Raw genomic sequence first — 22,246 nt, 5'->3', positions numbered from 1 at the left:
TGATGAAATATGCTATTGGATATTGCAGTTAATCAACTGCTGGAGTATAATAATAAATTCTAGTATCTAATAAAACCTATATTAATAGAACTCCGGTCAATATTTGCAGCAGCAGATAATACTTTCTGCAGATATTCGCCAAAGTTCTATTTATTGGATATTCGAATAGATTATCATTATAATTATTGATATGAACAAAATTCGTTCTTATCACTTATGAAGGCTTTAACATAACAATATTTCTTCTTGGTCAGAAAATTTCATCAAAAATCTATATTTGAGAACAGCAACATGTTTTCTACAAAATAATTGACAATTTTTTTCTAAAAAACTTTTTGTGGACAGTGGACAACATACTGTTGCCAACTTTGGTATAAACGGAGCTTTTGGCTAGAGGTGTTCAGATACCGTATGTTTGAGAACATCTTTGTTTTGCTGAATGTTAAGATGAATGAATTTCTATATTATAACTGTTTTTCAGTTTTTTTAGTATTTTGCACATATTTGTTTTCGTGGACGTTTCATTGAATCTGTTTCGATGTTTAAGCATGTTCAGCTGAGAGTGTGTGTGAGAAAGACTACATAAATGTCCACAAACTACGCCCAAAATTATATTATTCAGAACTATGAAGGACTATTAATTTTTGGAGTTCTCAAGAACTAAATAACTGAAAACCCTCTTGGAAGAGGGAGTTTTAGTGGATGGCGAAAAAAGTCAACATCCAAAACATTACAAACTATGAAGGCCGCCTAATTCGTTTCGCCTGGGGCCGCCAGTTGACTAACGCCGGCCTGTCTTTATCCATCAGGTTTATAAATTTATTGGTCAAAATGACATTATTTTTAAATATCCTGTTTTGTTACACCACCCACAACTGTGCGCACCGAATGTTAGCACATCTTTCCGATGTCATATCTAGAAGTAAAGAGGTACTTTTGGACATTTTGACTGTAGGAACATGAATAGCATAGTGAATATTATAAACATAACAATTGATAAATCACAATTTTTTCGTGGAAATGATACAGTTTCAAAATTTCACGTTTCCCTGCGCCACCGGCATTATTAATGCAAATATCACTACAGAGACTCTTCCACAAGAATTATTCTTAGACGCTGAGGAAACATTAATTTACCGTTTGTAAATCTTCAAATTCCTCTCATTGAATAAATATGTAGGCTACATCGGACGTCTACCCGAATTCCTTCAAAATCCTGTAAATCATGATAAATATTTTTGAAGAGCATTAACAATGTTTTAGAAACAAACATAATTTGTTTTGATAACTTGTAAAAAATAGACATATCAATTTGTAAACTCAACAAAAAAAGGAATAATTTGACTGGCAAAACTCACCGGAGAACCAATTGAACTGGTGAGCGCTGAGCGCCAAGGTTTGAAAATAAATGATCTCTGTTTTTAGCAATGTACTCCACGTTTATTTTTCCAAGGTGATTGCAACTCACATCGATTATAGTATTCACTTTCAAGTTCAAGTTACAACTCCTCTAGAAATAGTATCATCAATCATTAGAGGCCAAACAATGCTGAGAAACATAAACAGCTACAATGGACAGGCCTCTAATTGGCTTATTTGTGTGCTACTTCAAGTTGAAATAAGTCGGAAGGGGATTGCCTTGTTTGACACTGCAACACAACTTTCTGAATTATAAATATAAAAAGACGGCCAACACTTTCGCGAGATAAAAGTTTTTAATTCACCTTGAGAGCGCTTAATTAGTTTGCAGCCGACAAAGGAGATTCGTCAGATAACAACATTCATTCGATCACAGTTTATAAACCTGCAAATAAAAATAACAGTTTGCAAACTGAAGGAAGTTGAAGTTAATCACAGAGGACAGAGCACTCTTGATAATAATTTAAGAACAATGGAATCAAAATCATAGACACATTATCTAGAGAAATATGATGAATTTCACTATCAACACTGGGATATCACCAGGAAAACAGAGTTAAAACACATTCTAACGATATCACTCAGCCAAAGACAGCACAGCATGCGAAGCCGGATAGAGCCCAACTAAAACACACGAGCAAGTGTTGTGTGTTGAAGGGTTCCCTTGAGATAATAAACAACACCAGCGCTCTCCAGTGTCGGAAATAACTATTTAACTACTTGCATGATTTGAATTGCATGGACGGATGTGTTATGTGCATGTAGTAGTGTTTTTCTCCAGCTCATTGGTGAGAGTTGTATGCAGTTATGAGATGTCAAGGATCGAGTTACAGATAAATTTGTTCAGTTGGAAGATATTGAGTTGTAATGAATTTCATTTGATCATTCCCTATTTTTCAATTTTTGGTGATGCCAATTTATTGGGAGCAGATTTCATTTATTGGTATCATTGTCTCTTCATCGATGTACAATAATTATTATTCATTTTTCAATTGAATCTTTATCTATACTTTTTGCAATATACTGAAAATTATTCAATTTAAATTTCAGAAGAGAATTGGAATACTTTAAATTGTGGAGTATTTAACAGCGATACTTATCTGAACAATATTATTGGAATTACATTCATATGGACGCACGTTGGATGTGTGATTTAAATCGAATATCAATCACATTATTTCAACACATGATTAAATGCATAACAACTATTCACTTGATGTAATACTTGCACAAACCTTGTGATACTGAAACAAGCTTACATACTTTTTAATTATGAATATAAACTTTTCTCATTGAATCGCCTGGTTTTATTGCTTACAAATCAGTCCAAAGACGAAAAATCCTTGTCTCCGGAAATAAAATGCACCTCATCAAAGATAGGTTAGAGTCAACGTAAACAGACATGTAATGTTTTAGCGTGGGAGTATCTAAACCTGTATATATTATAATTTGATACTCAATACTGTACAAACAACTTATATTGAGCCCATAACTCCGATTCAAGCCAACAAGACCAAGTAGAAATCATTAAAATTACAACCTGCTTTGGAAAATATTTCTGAAGGAAAGCTTGCTTGTGGACAGTAATGACTGTTGTAGTTTGGCGCAAACACTTGGGAAAGCTAGCTTGTTAGAACTAGTTCAAAGACTATTAATTTAGGTGATATTAGAGGAATGTCGCATGAAATGCAAGGCTCCAACAATGCTTATACTACTTATTTTGAAGAAAATCATGGAAAACACGCAACGAGCTCAACCGCAGAACTAGCGTTCGGTAATAACAATACTGAACACGTTCAAGAATAGAGAAGTCTACTACTAGCGCTTTGAACTTTGAACTCTAGAAATAATGTAGTTGTGAATTTCGAATTTCAGATTAGTATAAGTTTGAAATTATTTATGTCTAATTCTGTTAGTTTTTAACATAATTTACAATTATTAAACCTCATTAGCTCTGCATTTTCTCAAGTGGTTTTTCAATTATGAAAAAATTGAGCTTGTGAAAACACAAAAACTAATTGAAACTCCTACAAAAGTATAGCATAAAAGGGGTGTTCCAGTTCTAGGGCATACTGAGTATCTATTGCTGAGATCAATTTGACAAAAAAACCACGTCAGAAAAATACCCCAATATAGAATACTCTGTTCAAAGCTTAATTTCTGGCATCGAACAAAAGAAAAGAAGTCAAATTTCTTAAATGAGTTCATGCTGGTTCTTCGGGAAATTCGAGGTATTCCAACATTCATTCATTGCAAAACAATATCAAGAATACCAGAGAAGTGGAAACAAGAAAAACTGTTAGAATTGTAAAAAGTCGTGTAGCCCTGAGAAAATAATGTAGAATCTCTTCTAGCTTTTTTATTTTCCTGCCAAAAGTTATCCAAGTTCAAGCCCTGATTCGGAAAATTCCCTGGAATCGACTTCGATAACAATTTTCTACCCACTATCTACATAACTAACTTCATTCAACAAACTATATTTTAGTCACAATTTTGAAAATGCCCTATCATAGACTATGATAACAGTTCGCTGCGCACTGTCTCCATAGCAAACTTTATTCAGCAAACTATCTTTGCCAAACAAACAAGCAACCCTCCCAACTTGCACGTTGCAAATTGGTTTACAAACCAAAGCATACGATCCCTTCAGCCCAGCCAACTATATCGCAAATTAGAGCCAACAAACTCGATAACGTAGCGTTTCCCCCATTCCATGATCACCAATACTACAAATGCCCCTGGCGCCGTCGCTTCGCTCCCTGCGATGTCTCCGAACCTCACTGGGTATAAATCTCCATTTCCTCTTCTCTTTCCTCCTTTTCCCCATTTTTCGTCCCCTTTTATCACCTTTCTGTGCTGCCATGACGTCCTCCCATGCAAGCCCTCAGGGAGCAATCAGCGGACTACGAAAAGGAACTCGAATAGATCAATACCTCTGTAATCACCTCTGACATCCCACACAGTTAGTTGAAGTTCGGCTTATTAGTGTTGAAATTGGCAATTATTGCAGAGTCGAATGGGTTTCTAATTTTAGACTTTGTTCGACTCATTGGTGATTATCCTAGTTTCAGATTGATAAAACATGTTGGAGAGTCTATGAGAAAAATTATTCCGACTACCACTATACTGTGTCAACTTTTTGTCCATGAAAAATGAGAAAGACAAGATAATAAGATTTCAATTTCAGTTTTATTCTCTTATTCTTTTTTTTCTGTGCTTCTATCAAGAGACTTCAATAAATCTATACGATTCATTATTCTTTTATTACATTTTTAGCCGTGTGAAATGAATTGGAACATTATTTTTATCTACCAATTTGTACTCTTGACTAGATGAATTTAGAATACTTGCTATTTTCAGTCACATTTGTAAAGTAAACTCATAATATTGTAGGCTGCTGGGACAGCAGATTTATTATTTTTCAATTATTTACTAATATTTGAATAGGATTTAGGAGAAGAACAACAACACTTCTCAAATAAATAACAAATAAAACCCCAATCTTGGAGAATTCTGTGACAAACTGTTTTGTGAAAATGAAAATTGTAAGTAAAGTTAATAGATAAACCTTGGACGAAATGATAAGTCCAAATAGAGGGTTTATTGGTGCGTCAACTTTCTACTCTTTTTCTTGGAATTTTACTGCTTTACTTGGTGGTATCCCGTTTTGAAATGAGGTGGGTATATTTGTAGAGCTGTTCTGTGTGTGGTGGTGCCTTCTGGATGAATCTTATTTATTCTGTGCCATTTGCCGGCCCACGTGACTCTTACCAGCGAATGTGAGCTCTCCTGAAAAGGGACTTAGCATACTGCACTGCACTAACTACACGTGGGTCGTCTGCTACTTCCTTAAAAGCACCAGCCATAAATCCAGGATTACCATTTCACCATGCCATACCACCCTGGCTGGCAACAACCAGTACTGCACTGCACTGCACTGTATGTTTATGAATGTGCATCAGTCACTGCTTTTAGTTCTTTTATTAGTACAGTAAGGAGAAAATTAGAAAATAACACGTTGCGGAGATGTTTAGGAAGAGAGGAAGGAGGATGAGGAGGTAGGGGTGAACGGATAGGAGGAGGAGAAGGAGGAGGAGGAGAAGGGGGAGGAGTAGGAGGCGGAGGAAGAAGAGGAAGAGAAGGAAGAAGAGGATAGGACGAAGAAGGAGAAGAAGTAGGAGTAGGAGGAGGAGAGGACAAGAAGAAGGTTAAGGGGAACAAAGAAAATGAGGAGGTGGTTGTGGAGAAGAAAAAGGAAAACTTGAAAGGTGGTAGGAAACAAAAAAGGGGGAGAAAAAAGTCGAAGGAAACAGAACAGGAGGTGAGGGAGGCAAAAGTACGAAACAGAAGACGACGGATGAGAAAATAAGTATATGGGAGGAGAAATATAATTAATGATGATGTATATTAGAGAAATAACAACTTTAAGTACAATGGAAGAAGAAAAGAAAGGGAAAGAATAAAAATGAGGGAAATTAGGAGAGAGAGATCAGTTGGGGGAAGGTAGGAAAGAAGATGAGTAAAATAGGAGAAGAATACGGGAAATAAAAACTTGAAGGTGGAGAGTCACATGATGCGGGAGAGAACGAGGTAGGAAAAAGCTCAGCACGAACAAGAGGAAGGGAGAATGAAGATGGTTGAGTCGAAGATGGATTAGGTTTGAAGATTAGAAGGATAAAAGAAGAAAGAGGAGTAGAACAAGACAAAAAATAGTAAGAGGTACTGTATCTGTATAGGAAGAAGACTAGATTAGAAGTACTGTACTGTAAAAGGTGATCTTAGAACTGGACTGAAAAAACCTGAGGGATAGACTTAGGTCTAACGTTTAATGGACCTGGTTAGCAGATGCTCTAGGAAACATACTAAATCAAATGAGTATCAGAGTAATGTATCCTTAACATTACCAACAGACACCATCATTAATCGTCTCTATGCTGTACTCAATTACCAAATGGAAATACACGTGTAAATTCTGTATGCTTTAGATAAGATAGATACACTATAAGAACTTCCTTCCACTGGATCATATATACGATATCTCCAGTCCAAATTGAGAAATTCATCGGTGATGCTTTACTCTTCATATAAATTCTGGATAGAAATTTTAAATTATTTGGGGAGTAAATTTGTATAAATTACAAAGTACTAGCTAAAAATCGCTATATTGAATAAAAAGTATTGATAGTCAGAAAAAATCTTTAGAAAGCACCGGAAAGATTGATTATTTTTCACTATATAGTACACATTAAAGTGTTGGCTTAGTAGTGTCAAAAATTAAAATCATTCACAATGATAGGTTGGAAAATATCTTCCTTGGAGTAATCTCGGATGATGATAGGGAGCAAATTAAACAGTTTTGGAATAGTGTATTTCAATGATCTTTTTCCGTACAAATTATTATATCTAGGAATTGAATACACACTGAATGCTCTAAGATTATATTGAGGTATAGGTGCAAATTGTCGGTAAGAATAATTATTTCTGTACATCAATACTAACTTATATAGATAGAATTTTTTTGGAGTGAGTGTGTGAAAAAATCGTTGAACGGATTGTTTATCATGAATTGTGAAATTTAATCGGTTAGATACGGACATTATACATTTGAGGGTTCTGAATTGGATACGCTCTACCCTGTCTAATAGGTAGTTTGCAGCACATCCCCAAGCCTCGATGCCATACCTAATTAAGGATTCTGATAATGATTTATAAATTAGATTAAGACAATCTGGTGGTATATTTCTATGTAAAAAGAAGATTTGAGCACTGATTGCACGTAACTTTTTCGAAATATGATCTATATGTAATTCCCATTTTAGTTTATCATCCAAGATTACACCAAGGTAACGGGTGCTATTTGTAACTTTCAAAGGGGTACATGTGCAGGGATCACCATTATTCAAATAAAGACACTTACAATCATGATTTTGTATAACTGGGAGATTAAGAACTTTAGTATGGGGTGTTTTGAAGTGTAGGACCACTGTCTTAGTAATAATTATATATTATCCGTTCTTTGGTATAACTACCTAACAATCAATAGTGACAAATATTCAACCAACATACGTAAATTATTAAACATGCAAAAATGTCATAAATTTAATCGGTTGTTTACCAGTGATTTGGTGAGCCCAGTATGCTCCAGCGAAACCAACACATTGAGATTCCAACACCTGACGATCTTATTCGGGATTAGAACTTCTCTCCTTGCCAAGTTTAAGCATTCTTCTCAGTGTTCTACGACAATGTGTCTATTTCAGTCAGAAATAGTCTTCCTGGTCTAAACGAAACAGTTCGTTGATCTTGAAAATAGATCACTTCGAAAATATCCGACATTCCTTGAATGTTTCAAGTTTGAAGAAAAATTCTAAAATAATAAGCCTATTTACAATTCTGGGTCATTGACTGGAAGAGACACTGGAAGAGTGAAATTTTGAATCATTTGCCACTATTTAGACTTCCCCTAGCACCAAATTGGACTGTTCAATACCATTCGCATTAACCGAGCTATCAATCAACAAGATTTGAAAACACTATCGTTGGTTAATCTGTTGCAACAAATCGTATTCAAATCTTTTGCAACTGATATTTTATTTTTTCCTACAGTTACGTTGAAAAGTGGCCATTGCTGCACTGATTACAGAACGCAAAGAATCACTTTTCCGCTCTAGTGCGGGAAAAATTTTTCTGCACTCCAGATTTGCAACATGGCAACGCAAAATACTTAGTAGGTTGTATGGAGCAACAGTGCAGCAAAATCAAAATGAAGTTGGTAACAGTGACTGCTGTGGCTGCTATAGTGAGCAGAGGTGCAACCAAGCACAACGCGCTAATTATTATTAATTATATATTATAACCAAGGACAACGAGGACTTTAGGATTTTAGGATTAAGGTTTTTATCAATAATAAAATTACACAGAAAAACATTTGATGGATTTCAGGCAATTTTACCCATAATTACCCACTTTTCATATTCAATGGTAACTGTAGGAAAAACTTAATGTGAAATACGTGCGCAAAGTTCCTCTGCTGCACTCAAGAAACCATTCCGCCCTCGCCTACGGCTCGGGCGTAAACGTTTCTTTCGGTGCAGCAAACTGACACTTTGCGCACTAGTTGCACAAATAACTATTTCAAAACGTAGGTATTCTAATGAGAGTGGTTTAATCTATCAAGTTGAGGAGGATTTACTTTTCAAGATCTACTGTTATCTCTCGCCGTTGCAGTTTTCAAATTCAATAGAGTAGATACTCGATAGAGGAACATGAGAGTTTAAGTAGAATTTTGTAGAATAAGACGGCTGTCTCCAAAGAACTGGAATTACACTGATTAGCCTTTGATAACTTTCTTCTCAAACAAGGATCTTCCACTTCTATAAGTAGATGTAAAAAACATGTATTTTTACCAGCTGTGATATAGTCATCTTTGTACTATAGAGTAGTTGTCATTACAGTCGCTGTACCACTTGAAGTATTAAAGCACTCAAGTACTGGTCGAAAAATACCATACATTCAGCTACAGCTGGTAATTTTCTAAACAACAATACCCTGGCATACATTCAACTAACACTCACTGAAATCACGACCAATCAACAATCCAATATCGTTAGCACATTGACTGATTACCATACTGGCCTAATGAAGGTATTCAAATTGAAATCTCTTCCAAGGAATCATGATGACAAGCAGCTGAAACGAGTCATAAATTTATTCTAGCACATTTGACAGTCATGTGATGGGTGACAAAGACACAATATACAATATCAGGTAGTGCTGGCACATATGTCATTGAAAAGGGGGAACTCTCACTGCTAGGGATCACTGAGTACTAGCTATCTATAGAAAACAACATGTGTGGACTATTCTCACCATCACCTACCAGAGACATGGGGCTGTAAATCGTTTTTGGTAGCGTGATGTTCAAATACATCTGAGACCTATTACAGAAGGAGGAAAAGCTTTGTGAAGACCCTGTAGCTTTATGAATTATCATTGTATAACAATATTCTAAAGAGAAGACTAGTTTTAAACGTATTATACTTATTTGCCAATTCAATGTCTCAAACTCAACATTATTCTAATAAAATAACTATTATTTTATAACAATCTTCTGGATACCAATTTCAACCCAATGTTTATTTGTGCATTACAATGTTCTATTTCTTAGCAAACGACATTTGCCAATTTTCATGTTTTGCAACTTAACAGTGGTTGAAATTGAATGCGATTGTGAGTGCAGTAAGCAGTACAGGCGTCTATCGTCCGTCCTTCACGCTTGCCTGCACTTCTCACTTGGGCGTGAACATGAAACATGAGGACGAGAAAATTTATTCAATCTTGTTTATTTTCTCACACATTAAGGATATCGTAATTTGTCGACGCCTTTTAGGTAATCTGGACTTTTTCCTATGGTAACTACATTGTTACACAAACAATGTAGTTCACAAATAAGACTGTGCACAACTGAATTGAATTATAATTGAAATATTATAAAATAATCAACATGACAACTGAAAGAGAGGTAAAGCTAGAAATTGTACAGATGATTGAATAATTTTTTAACAAGGAAAATAATGAGACATCTCCAAACTTAAGAGAACAAGACGAGGTCAATTATAATCTTGTTTTGAACTTGAAAAATGCAAATGTTATTGTATGCAATATTAGGAAGCCAAAGGAGAAATTAGGATTCCAGAGAAAAATGAAAGATGATACTGCTGAGTTACAACAAAGAGAGAACAAGAGTAAAATAATACTGTACTCTATTTTTCTATGGTTATGCTAATTTCAATTTCGTTCGTTTATTACATGTATGGTTTCAAGTCACAGCCATTATCTGTGTCTTTACGATAGGACTGACTGAGAATCGAAGAGAATAGTACGTAAATTATAAGCTCAACCATGAGTGAGGTGCTTATCTAATCTGCGTGTTTACAGTTTCTCACTGAGAAGTAGATCTACAAGTAGATAGATGAAAGGAATAAAAGTTACGAAACTCCAACATCAATCAAAGGAATTAAAGTTTCGGTACTCCACCATCAATCAAAGCCCCACCAAGTCGAGACCAGTGCGTAGAACTCCTCGATCACCGCAGGAAGTGAACGTTTCGTGGACGATTATTTCAGTCGCGTAATTTGGGTGTGCATTGTTTCATGGTTCGTTACACATCTTAATGAGGATGAGACTCAAGAAAAGATGATGCTGCTACTGTTGAGAAGAATGAGATTCTTTATAAGAAGAATTATAAATTGATGTTGGCATACAGTGGGCGGGTTAGGTTCAAACGACAGTATTCTCCACTGCTAATGCCTCTATCCTCTACGATCTAGAGGGAGGCAGCTACATTGTTTTTTGGCCCTAACGGTCCTTTACAAGTATATCCGGTTTTGGGCAGAGAATTCAATTCATCTTAGCCGTCACCCGTCAGTCGGGCTGCGGCCATCAAATCAAAGACCGTCAGTCTTCGTATTTCTTCCCAGGTTTATCGAGTTATGTGCCTCGCATATAAAACTCACAAGCGATGGAAATATTTTTCAACCCCCGAATTTGGTATTTGAGACTTGTGTGCAGAATCCATTTTTCCGTATTACTCGTAGAAGAATTCCGAGATTCATTTCAGTGTTGGAAGGTTTTGTATGAAAAAGAGAGAGACTATAGTAGTTTCAACATAACGACATAATTTTTATGTTTATGAATTGTTTCGATAAGATAAACATTACTTTCTATTTTCTCAGACTGTAAGTCAACAAAAATTAGAGAGTTCATTGAGCAAGAAAGAAATGAAACGTAGCACTCAATCCTAAAATCTAGTATGTTACGCGCCACATGATTTGTTCCGCAAGAGGAATGACTTGTGAGAGTACACCCTATTTCATCTCAAGTAGCTTTTCAGTTTCAAGAGAATATGAGAAAAATGGTCATCCAGCTGCATTAAATTATATTTTTGTGAAGCAATTATTGTAAAGTTACTGTTTAAGCAATTATAGTAATGTAAAGTTATCAAGCCTCAAAGTGATTTTCAAATGTTGATACGAAAATAATAAAAGGATACAGGAAACAAGAGCTCTAAGTTAGTAATACATTTTTGATCTCCAATAGCCATGGCATTATTCATTATTATTGTTACCAATATCATGAAATTTGATATTCTATATGAAATTCAACAACTACATGAAATACCAAAATGAATATGTTCGTACTATATAACAAAAAATAATAAGAGAGGTATAATAAGCAGAGAATAGATCCAACACATTCAATGGGTTCAGAATAAAATACAATATAGTATTATAACTCACCATTGTAAATTTCGTATATAGAATCCAAAATTGGAACTACAAAGATTTAAACGACCATTAATTTCCAGCCAAACGCTACACAGTTGCGTACTTGCAACTTCGCAAGTGCAACTTTAAAAATATATCTGTGACTATTCTCGAAAAAAGTTCGCACATTTAAACTCTGCTAACAATCACCTTAAAAGCATCCTAAAAGCTTCAGCACAATTCACACGTATATTCAAACCAGATTATGAAATAAGGCCCGAAAAAATACGAATAGAACAAGAATACAATTTGGTTGAGCACACGCACAAGATGCACACAACACAAAACTGAACTAAAAAATGAGGTTGATGGCTTATTCATCTGCGCAGTGTAGGGCACAAGCACAATGCAATAAATTTCAGCACAGAGAAAACAGAAAACGCCCACCTGAAAACATTGATTTGACCATGAATGTGTATGCAGGTGGTTGCAATACAACAATAAAGCACTTAATCCTATAAGGATTTATGAAGGAGGAGAACACGATTAACATCTTGTGAGTTTGCAATTATCATTCATGTTCATAATACTCTTTGATACAAAAAACAAAAACATTGGAATAATATACGGTACTAATTATACTTTCAAACTACTGTACAATAGTAGTTGGAATAGTTGTCGGAGTACATGGATATCTGCCAACGTCCAAATTTGGGTTGATTGTACTGTGGTATAATCAAATCATTCTATAATTTATAGTATTTGGAACATATTACAGCATCTATTTAAAATTGTTTGTATGAATACATCTGTTAGATTACATCATAATTCACTTTTACATCAATATTATTGTAATTCCATTTGTTTAGCGTACATCTAGCTCAGCTGTACATTAATAAATTCTATTTGATTATTCAAAACAACAGGATGTCCCTGCTTGATCTAGTTTCTTGTACAAATAAAGGTGGGCCTGTAGTATGGCATAAGAGGCGACACGGGTTAGTGTGAAAAGTAAGTTAAACTCCATGGATGTGTGTTGCTTCTTACAGCCAGCCAAATATATTATAGTTTAAGGACCGGATTTCCCATTTCCAGTGAGCTAGTTAAAAAAACTACAGTTGTTATTCCAAGGAAGGTGATACAGTATTAGTGGGTCCAAGTTTAATTGAATTGATCTCCATAATTGGTCTTTTAGTCGATTTTCTTGGAGGGACTCTAAACTAATTGATGCATCATCTGGATAGGGTTTGGAATAGGATAGAATAAATATAATAATTATGTTTCATACAATTAGAATAAATAACTATTAGAGGAAGATTGAAGGAATATTATAGGATAACAACATACATATACCATTTAATCATTTGTCTCTGATAAAGATAAAGGATAAGATTAGAAGGAAGATCATGTAGACAATCCATTCTGATAGAACATTGAATAAGGTACTCGGTACTGTATTGGGTAATGAGTATACCCTTATCTAATATTATAAGTATCTATTATTAAATTAATGTTCATCCAAAAAGAAAATCCCATCACTACAGATCAGACAGAGTGTTTATTACAATTTTGATAATTTAACATCTATTATTACTTTATAAAACGAAAAATGTGAAAATTTGTTAACAAAATTATATGATTTTAAAAACACTTTCCGTAACTATATACACAACTTGATCTTGAAAGTATAAAGTACAACAAATAAATGTGCAGCCAGCAATAAAAAATTGATTGCAATAGTTACTCAGTTGAAGTCATAGTTTCAATAAACAAAGCAAACTTCCACAGCATAAGCTTGAAGTCCCCTATTTTTTCACATTATCTGCAAACTTTTCAATACTCATAACAACCACTTCAGAGAAACTTGAAAGAAAGCAAGTGCTGAAGTAGATTAATGAAATTTGAAGAAACCAGACCTGTGCTTATAGTTATTGATGCACTTCAAGTGCGAAGTCTGATACTACTGAACTACTCTCATCAAAGACGGCACGAAAGAAGAAAACACATAGACTATTGATGTTATTATAGGGGTTGTTATGAATTGATGAAAAGTTCAAAGGACTGAAAATAACTTCGTTAGGCCTTCTCCCATCTACTGTATCTAAATTTATACGACTTGTGTGTAAAGATGGGACTGCAGTTTTTTCTTCCTTATTCCTAATTGCGTCTTTAAAAACAGGCCTGTTGTTTACAGCAATATTTTGCATACTTCTACACTAAAACTTGACTGAAACCAATGTACCTAGAATACATTGTATTCTAGGAACATTGGCTGAAACTAATCATGAATGAGAACAGGGATTTAAACAAAAATGTATTCATACAAAATTACAAAACAAAATATGACATTAAAGTTAAATGACATTAAAAACCTCAAAAACTCAATTTCATGTTGGAGTATTCAATTAATAGTGAGAACTATGATCTAAACATATGATTGAAAACTGAATCTATGTGAATCCATAGACTGGAGAACTCCAATAATGAATATTCAGATCAATCCAACTACTAGGTTTTTCAAAACGATCTTATTCTTAGATTATGTGATTTTTTTAGGATTAGAGGGAATTATTTCAGAGCTTACCAACCAAAAATTGTAGCAGAATTTACCAGCTTTTCGAGAATTATAATAAGTTACTAGTAGAGTCACATATTACGAATTCGTATGAGTCTCCAACAAAAAATTAAAATTTCTACTATAAATTGACTGTAAGAAATAAACATATACTTCACAGTACCAGATTGATTGATTGATTGAGTACTTTATTTATGTAGATTACAATATATACTGGCTTATACACTTATATACAATAGCTTACAATAGAGCAAAATTATAGACGAATTTACATAATATAGACTAAGAAAATAATTATTGAACTGTATAATTATGATATGAAAAAGCAATTTGTAATATAATAACTATAGATAATTATATTGTTATGCATCTACATAAATTTGCGGAGCTTTGGACATATCAATGTCCATTATTCGGAAAGAATATTGAAAATATCCTATCCACTAACTCTCTACCAGATAAGAGAACAGTACCACAAAACTCCAGTTTTAAATAAACCCGTCTCAATTACCAGTAAATAGGTCTGTACTTTGAATATTGAGTTGGAAATTAGTCTAGAAAACTTACAGTTCAAAACTTATAGTAATCACTCAAATAAATGAGAACAGTTCCCTAAATTGATTAGATCAAATTTCAATTGAGATTTGAAAATTATTGAACTGTCTATTGAAATATCCAATATACACCCACCTAACAAAATTGGAAGTCTCTAATGTAATATTGTTTCCTACTCATTTACGATCTTATAGCACGTGGGATTTTTCTTTCAGTCACAACTTTCAATACCAATAGAATCTCGCTCTTTGTATCTCTCTCCTCCAGACAGCCTTCTTTGGCTGATGTAGATGCTATCTTTTCTCTTGTCACAGACAGGAAGTTGAAAAGTGCAATATCTCAGGTGACTCACTGTGACTGCTGCAGGGGCGTACACAAGTCCGCTATCACGATTACACAAACATACAATACAAATCGTACACTCAACCTTGGAAACGATTTCAAATTTACACACATATGAGTGCTTTTTGAATAATTCCAGGGTTATCAATTATAGTAGCGTCAGCCTTGTGCAAGAGAATAAGCCCCCAGCTACTTGAAACTACATAATAAGATAACCACCATTGATGTGACCTCAGTCTCTTCAAACTACTTTGGTCTATTTTCAATCGATTTCATCATCTCCTAGTTTCAATCTTTGATTAATAAAAGCCAGGTTCAGAAAATTATATTGACAAGTTGTTTAATCCTCCCCCTAGCAGGAAGCCCTTCACCAATGAGTTGTAGGACGTAGGATATGTTCAAGTTACAGTTCATTCATTGAACAGTTTTGATTCTATTTATCCAGTTCCAATTAATCCAGTACTCTATAACATAGAATAATTATTGTACATCTATGCTATAATTATCATCTATGGAATTGAATTCTATGCTACATGACGAAAAAAGAAAATGTTGATTCAATATTTGAAGCATCGATGTGCAATGATTGTTCAATGTGGATTGTTCAATGTGAGACTATCAATTCAATAATTTGAGACTATCAAATAAAACAGTGTAACTCGTTCAATTCTCCATTATCCATGGGTTATTATTCTCTATTATGGGTTGGAACCCAAACATGATCGGATTATTACAATTAAGTGATTTCATTTTTTTACGATTAATGAAATCGACATATAAAATTCAATCATAGTTTATTTAGGGGGAGTTTGGACTTGCGAGATCTCTAAAACACTTATCCTTGACAGTGTACGCTATACAAGTACTGAAAATCAAGTAAAACCCCATAACTGTTATTATCTATTAAGATAACTAATTATTCAGCAATGAAATTTATGAAGTGTTGATTGTATAGGAGAAAAGTGAAAATCAAGGAAGAATCAAAATTTACCAACTTGGCAAGGTTGTATCACCCGGAGTGTCGGACCATCCGAGGGTGGACTACAGAGGTTTTACAACCATCCCACTTCTTTTCTTATTATCAGCAACCTTCAATCTTGGATTAATGGAACTGTAGTGCGATTGGATAAACCAAGATTCTATTATTTTGTTTTAACATGTTCGGATCCAATCCAGAAGACATCAATCAATCGAAATGTTCCGTAAAGGAAGCAAGGTCAATGACCAATAAAACAACTCAGTGACAAGATCTTTCTCGACGATAATTCATTCGGCTCAGACATACGTCTGTCTACTAGTGTGTAGGCTGAGGTGAAGTCGACGTCTTCTGAATTTTAAAACATAACTAAAAGTGAAAGGAAGTGCTTTACTTTGCAAGTAAAAGTACTTTTTGCCAATTCCTTTCTTCAGCTAATCTTCTTCGTTTACATGAACTTGTGCAAAACAAAAATACTGAAATCTGAGTTGGAATATCAATTGAAACTTGATTACATCACTTATAAAAGAAGAATAATACGTATCCTAAATACTATTAGCATAAATATTTAGCAACAAGCATCAAATTGATCGGAATAAAACTTTATATAATTTATAGAAATGAAGACTTATATTTATAACATAACATCATAGTACTCTTTTTGAAAATGAGTAGCCCTGAATACATAACATTTTAAGAAGAAATAAAGACACTTGAAATTGTCAACCACTTGTTCATTTTTGCGGTTGTTACACATTTATAAATTTATGGTAAACCAAAGTTAATTCTTATAAGTTTTAATGAGTTTATTGTTTATTAGAAATTGATATTGGAGTAACACTCCAAACTAAAAGTGTCTTTTTTATATTATCTTTCTCATTTTTTTTTCAATAAATAGGTGTAGTAACCATCATTCAAACTCGCTATATTTTTATAATCTAGCACATATTTTATAGTTATTCACCACATAATTACCTACTTACACTACTACATGGGCAGTTAAAAATGTATATGCCTACCAACAAAACAAAATGTTTACGTTATACTATGTACGATCATAAAGTAAGTAAATATTATTTATTTAATCTATGGTACGATGCACGTATATTCTATGCTACAGTTTAGAGGGGATCCTTTGGTTTTTCATACGTTACTGGTTTGATCCAGTAATGTGTGAATCGATTCAGTTACTTTTTGATTATTAGTAGACGTATAGAGAGAGAGCTATAAAACGGGGAAACTCCTAGCAAGCAGACACAATACAGACACGATATAGACACAACAGAGGACTCCCCACCAATATAATTTCCAAAATAGGTGGGCGGGAGAAGAGAGGTTCCAGTCGTCGGTAATCTATGACTGAATAACGAACGGCATGAAGCGAAAGCATGGAAAATAGACAGGCAGTGGAATTTCCGCTGAAAAGTCACCAGAAGAACTATTCAAGTCATGAAAGAATTCATCCTCGCTCATCTAGACACTTAAATTATTTGTAAGCCAGCTTCGTGTAATCGATATCATTAGTTGGATAAAATTCCTGGGCTTAGCACAGTTAGCATTAGCCATCAAGGGAATTAGATTAGAACATTGAATTAGCCCAAAAGATATCACACATTGATTTGATACGTAGGCACGTCAACGGGATGCAGAAACCGTAATATATTTTATTACAATATAATCACTTGATAAATAATTTTTCAACTCATGACATTTGGAAATCTGTAATATAAAATGAAGGAAAGAATTAGCTTATACATGTACGGGATAGGAAATTCACGAATGAAGCATCATCAAGTCTGAACTACTCAACTGATTAACTTGAAATTTTGCAATTAGATTCTCAATTTACCGAGGATGATTTTAAATTCTCCTAAATAATTGGCTCATTCAAAGTGCCCTAACTTTCAAATGTTAAAGATTTTTTGTTAGTAAGGTTGGAGAAATGAATATTGTTTAAGATTTTCTAAAATATCTTCTAAAAAGAAAGAAACCATTGCTTTTGATAAAATCAAGTCGATTGAATTAATTAAAATTTAACAAAGTACAGTCTATGATTTTAACAAAAGTAACCACCAACTATCAATAGACAACATCAATAAAGAAAACTATTTCATTTCAGCCTATTCCATACTTAAAGTACATATTTTTCATGAAGCATGTAACTTGAATATTTCAAAGGAATAGGAATTGTAACTGATAAACTCTATTAATTATTCAAACGAATCTAAAATGAAACTTACCAGTAGAAAAACAAATAATATTCTCAAGCACTTGATTCCACACAGAAAGATGAAACAAGACTGAATCGTACAAAACTCATGCACATGACAAGAAAACCTTATAGAATACCGTGGGCTCCCAATAATCTGTTCACGTTTTAAGATATCATTGATGATATAATTCGCGTTTGGGATTGGAGAATTTCGTAACAATGGTTATTACATATTTTTGATAATTTTCCAAATATAGATAAGGCCCACTACAACTAAGAAAAGTTTTGTGTGATGACGGAAACCTTGGTATCAAGGATATTCAAAAAGTATTAAAAATCAGGGTACTTTAATCCCACATAAAGAAGCTGCATTTTGGGTTATTGAAGGAAACCGTGACTACTGTTATAATCTTCTGACGAGATTAATTACTGCAGTTTCACAAGTCGTTGGGTGCCCACACCAACAAGCAAATAATTCACAGCAAATACAAAGAGCATCTCATAAATTCACTCACGTTTATTGTGCAACAAATAATGAAGGAATTGTGACTGACATGACAAGAAAATGAGCGTCGGATTGTTGTAGAAAGTGGGGGACCTTGCCTATGGCAAGGCTGGCGCTGGGTATACGTATACGTGGTCTCAATAGTGTAGGCCGCATGTCTGCGACCGCACGAGTGCCATGACCACAGAAAGCTGATAAAACTGTGCTTCCAATAAGGTAATGACCGGTTGTGAGTCACTAAGTAAGCTATGCTTTGCAGCAGCTGATAGAAAGGTGGTTAACGGGTAACAAATGTTAACGTTTGCCAGCAAAAAATGTTTAACATTCCGATTGGAAATTCAAAAAATAACAATTGAATCAAGAAAGAGACAAGTAAATTGTGTACAAGGAAAATAATGTTGGAAAGATGTGGAAATTGAAGAAACTTCAACTTTCTGAGTATTCTTCGTTGTACAAGGTTATTTTTTATGTAATTCATTCATCATTCATGTATGATTACCAACATTTTGATAGTGTGCCTCAATACACTAAAAGAGAGTTAATATGTTCTCCTAACAATGATCTCATAACTTTTGCCTTTTGGATAAGTACCTCCAGATAATGGGATGAAAGCACCTATTCAGATTCCCAAGTTATTGATCGCAGGATAGGTTTGAATAAGATACAGCAAAAGAGACAAATGACTTATTTTTTCTAAGAATCAAGATAGAACTGAACTCTACAAAAATCAATGGTATTGAACTCATTTTTGGACATATTTACTCGGTTTGAATTATTTGGAAAAAATGCAACAAAACACATTTGACTGTTGAATTAAGGTTGAGTGAACTAACATTGAGTAAACATTATTATGTCGGAACCCCCTCGATTATTTATGAGATGAACAATACTCAATCATTTACAGAACAACAATAAAACATTCCAGAGTTCTAAATCCTGGAAATGGTGAATCTATTTAAGACTTGGACACCTTTGGTGGATGTTATTCAATAGTAGTGTGGACGTGAACTCCTCCCAAATTACTGGAGCAAGAGAATTCCAGTGCACGGCGAAAGCTATTAAAAAATTCTGGAGCCCAAGTTGTAGAAATCGCTGGCCAAGTTGTGTCAGGAGTTGACAGAGGAAGGGGGGAAATTATAAAAGCTCATCATAACATGATGATGATGATGATGATGATGATGATGAGGAGGAGGAGGTGGAGGAGGAGGAAGATGTTAAAAATGATCACACGAGAGAAAAACGTGAATATGATGAAGAAGAAGAAAGATTGAAATTCGACTGAGGTTGTAGTAAATACTTAATAGTGAAGAGACAATTTTGGAAGCATAGGTTGCGGTGCGGGAGAGGGGAGGAGAAAATAGTTTCACTGTTCAAGTTGCCAAGAGGGCAAAATGACAACACCGAGGACAGTAGAGCAAGGAGAAGGAAGAAGGATGGAAGAGAGATCGCAAAAGGACGACAAGAATAGTAAACAAAATGTTTGGATCGAAAATAGAAGAGGCTCGCTAGGCCAGCTTGATGAAAGCAAATAAAAGCAGAATGCCTGTCCGAGAGAGAGATCAATGTACCACTGCAAACTGGCAACCCTCTGTTGAAGGGCCTTGGTGCGTGAATTCTCCACTCTTCTCTAAATTCTCTCCTCTCTCTGAGAGCTTTCAGATTTACGACCACTGGAACGTTCCTGGTATAGTCGTCACTGGAATTGACCAGCTGGATATATTGGAAACAATCAGTGAACCATTGGTTCTATTGGTTCTTTGAGACCACTGTACAGAGAGAGTATTGAGTTTCTGAATGTTTCCCAGCCCAAGGAATGTCCCCAGCCCAGGTAGACGCTGGAAATGCCTCCATTGTAGATCTTAATGACAGACAAAATTAGATGTTTTGTGAAATGAACTTGCTTTTATTGATTATATGTGTATTCATTCAATGAAATTCAAATCATATGTATTGAAAAATGTGTATCTGACAAAAACTAAATTCTACATAATGAAGGGAAAAATTAGCCAAAATGAGGGTTTAAATTAAACATACTGATTCATAATGAGTCACTTTCATGAACTAATCATCTTGGAAAATTACCCGACTTCCTGATTTACATAAAATCTTCAAAAATGCTTTAATTTATTGCTTAAATATTTTATGTATCTGGTTTTTGAGTTTTCATTGACATACCAATTAATTTCAGGTTATTAATCAAAGGAAAACGCAAATAGAGGACTATCAAAAACGTTGACTATTTGCTGCACATGTATGTTGTTCTTGCGTATTGCATGGTAAACCGATTGTCATGAGTTTCTTGAACTTTTACGAACTCCTGAAATAACAATTAATACTTTCCCTTTATGATAAAGATAACGTTAACGAATTGATAACTACTGCTCTAATCTAATAACATATAATAACTAATCTAATAACATCTAACCCAGCAAAGACATAACTTTATTCATTATTGACCTCAGCGCTCCACACTACCCAATAAATTCAGAAAGCACCAACCAAGTAATGGCTAAAGAATTCCATGTTCATGGAAATTTACTGCTCACAAGAGAACAATAATGAAGTTTTTTCAAGCCTCCACGATAAAAATTATGAGACCCATGTTCAGCTACTCTACAGAGCAGCGACATTGCCTCACCCCAAATTTAGCCCTTGCTTGATTTACGACACAACCACAGATTCATGTATAACGAGGCTGAACAAAGAATCCTAACGGCGAGGAAAGATTCTATGCAATTTATGGGAGAGATTCCACTGAAAAGCTCATGGTGGAACAATTAGGCTACTTCACGTCTAAATTAAGACAACATTTAAAATTGAAATTAACTCTCATATAACTTTTATTAAAACGTTGAAATGTTTTTTTAGTGAAATGGAGGAATTACTTGAATAGGGTATTCACCTTGAAGTTGACGGTTGTAGAGTACTCCAATTCTGGATTGATATCCTGGAACAAGATAAAAATATGTTATACAAACCAAACATTTCTTTCAAAATTCACTAACTTTTGGCATCTAATGAATTTTGTGAAATTTGTTTTCTAGAAAATTGATTTCAAATGTTCATGGAAGAAAGCTCATTTTCCTCACTGGGATGTTGTCATCTCTTTTTCCTCATTTTATAACTGTGATTTACTGATGAGCATGATATCAAGATTTACTTAACGGAACACCCATACTAGTAATGAGCCGTGAAGACTAATATTGATCCATAGAAGTCTAATTACTTTGCTTCATATTTTTAGTGAAGTCAGTCATAACAATGTCTATCTTAAGAGAACAGTTTAGATTCAATAGTTGAACTTTACGTGAATAGTTTGAGTTTAATGGTTATATTCTATAATAATAGCTTGAATTCAACGGTTGTATTTGAAAATAATAGTTCAAGTTTAACGGTT

The 22,246-nt window shown here is 34.3% G+C and overlaps 1 protein-coding gene across 5 annotated transcripts in view; it reads right to left on the bottom strand.

Moving 5' to 3' along the window:
- The window catches only part of LOC111052807 (serine-rich adhesin for platelets), a 61,773-nt gene extending 39,929 nt beyond the window's left edge, over positions 1-21,844 (bottom strand). For 2 of the 5 annotated variants that reach the window (XM_039436328.1, XM_039436332.1), the window contains exon 1: positions 21,752-21,844. The gene's annotated coding sequence lies outside the window, so the exon portion shown is untranslated. Of the gene's footprint in view, positions 1-1,358; positions 2,042-11,717; positions 11,994-21,751 lie in introns of those variants that run through there. The other 3 variants (XM_039436330.1, XM_039436331.1, XM_039436329.1) reach the window with 3 other exon arrangements.
- Between the last annotated feature and the right edge of the window lie 402 nt (positions 21,845-22,246).

The sequence above is a fragment of the Nilaparvata lugens genome, chromosome 10, assembly GCF_014356525.2.
Source record: "Nilaparvata lugens isolate BPH chromosome 10, ASM1435652v1, whole genome shotgun sequence".
In the NCBI taxonomy this organism is placed as follows: domain Eukaryota; kingdom Metazoa; phylum Arthropoda; class Insecta; order Hemiptera; family Delphacidae; genus Nilaparvata; species Nilaparvata lugens.
This window is presented reverse-complemented; position numbering and strand designations above follow the sequence as displayed.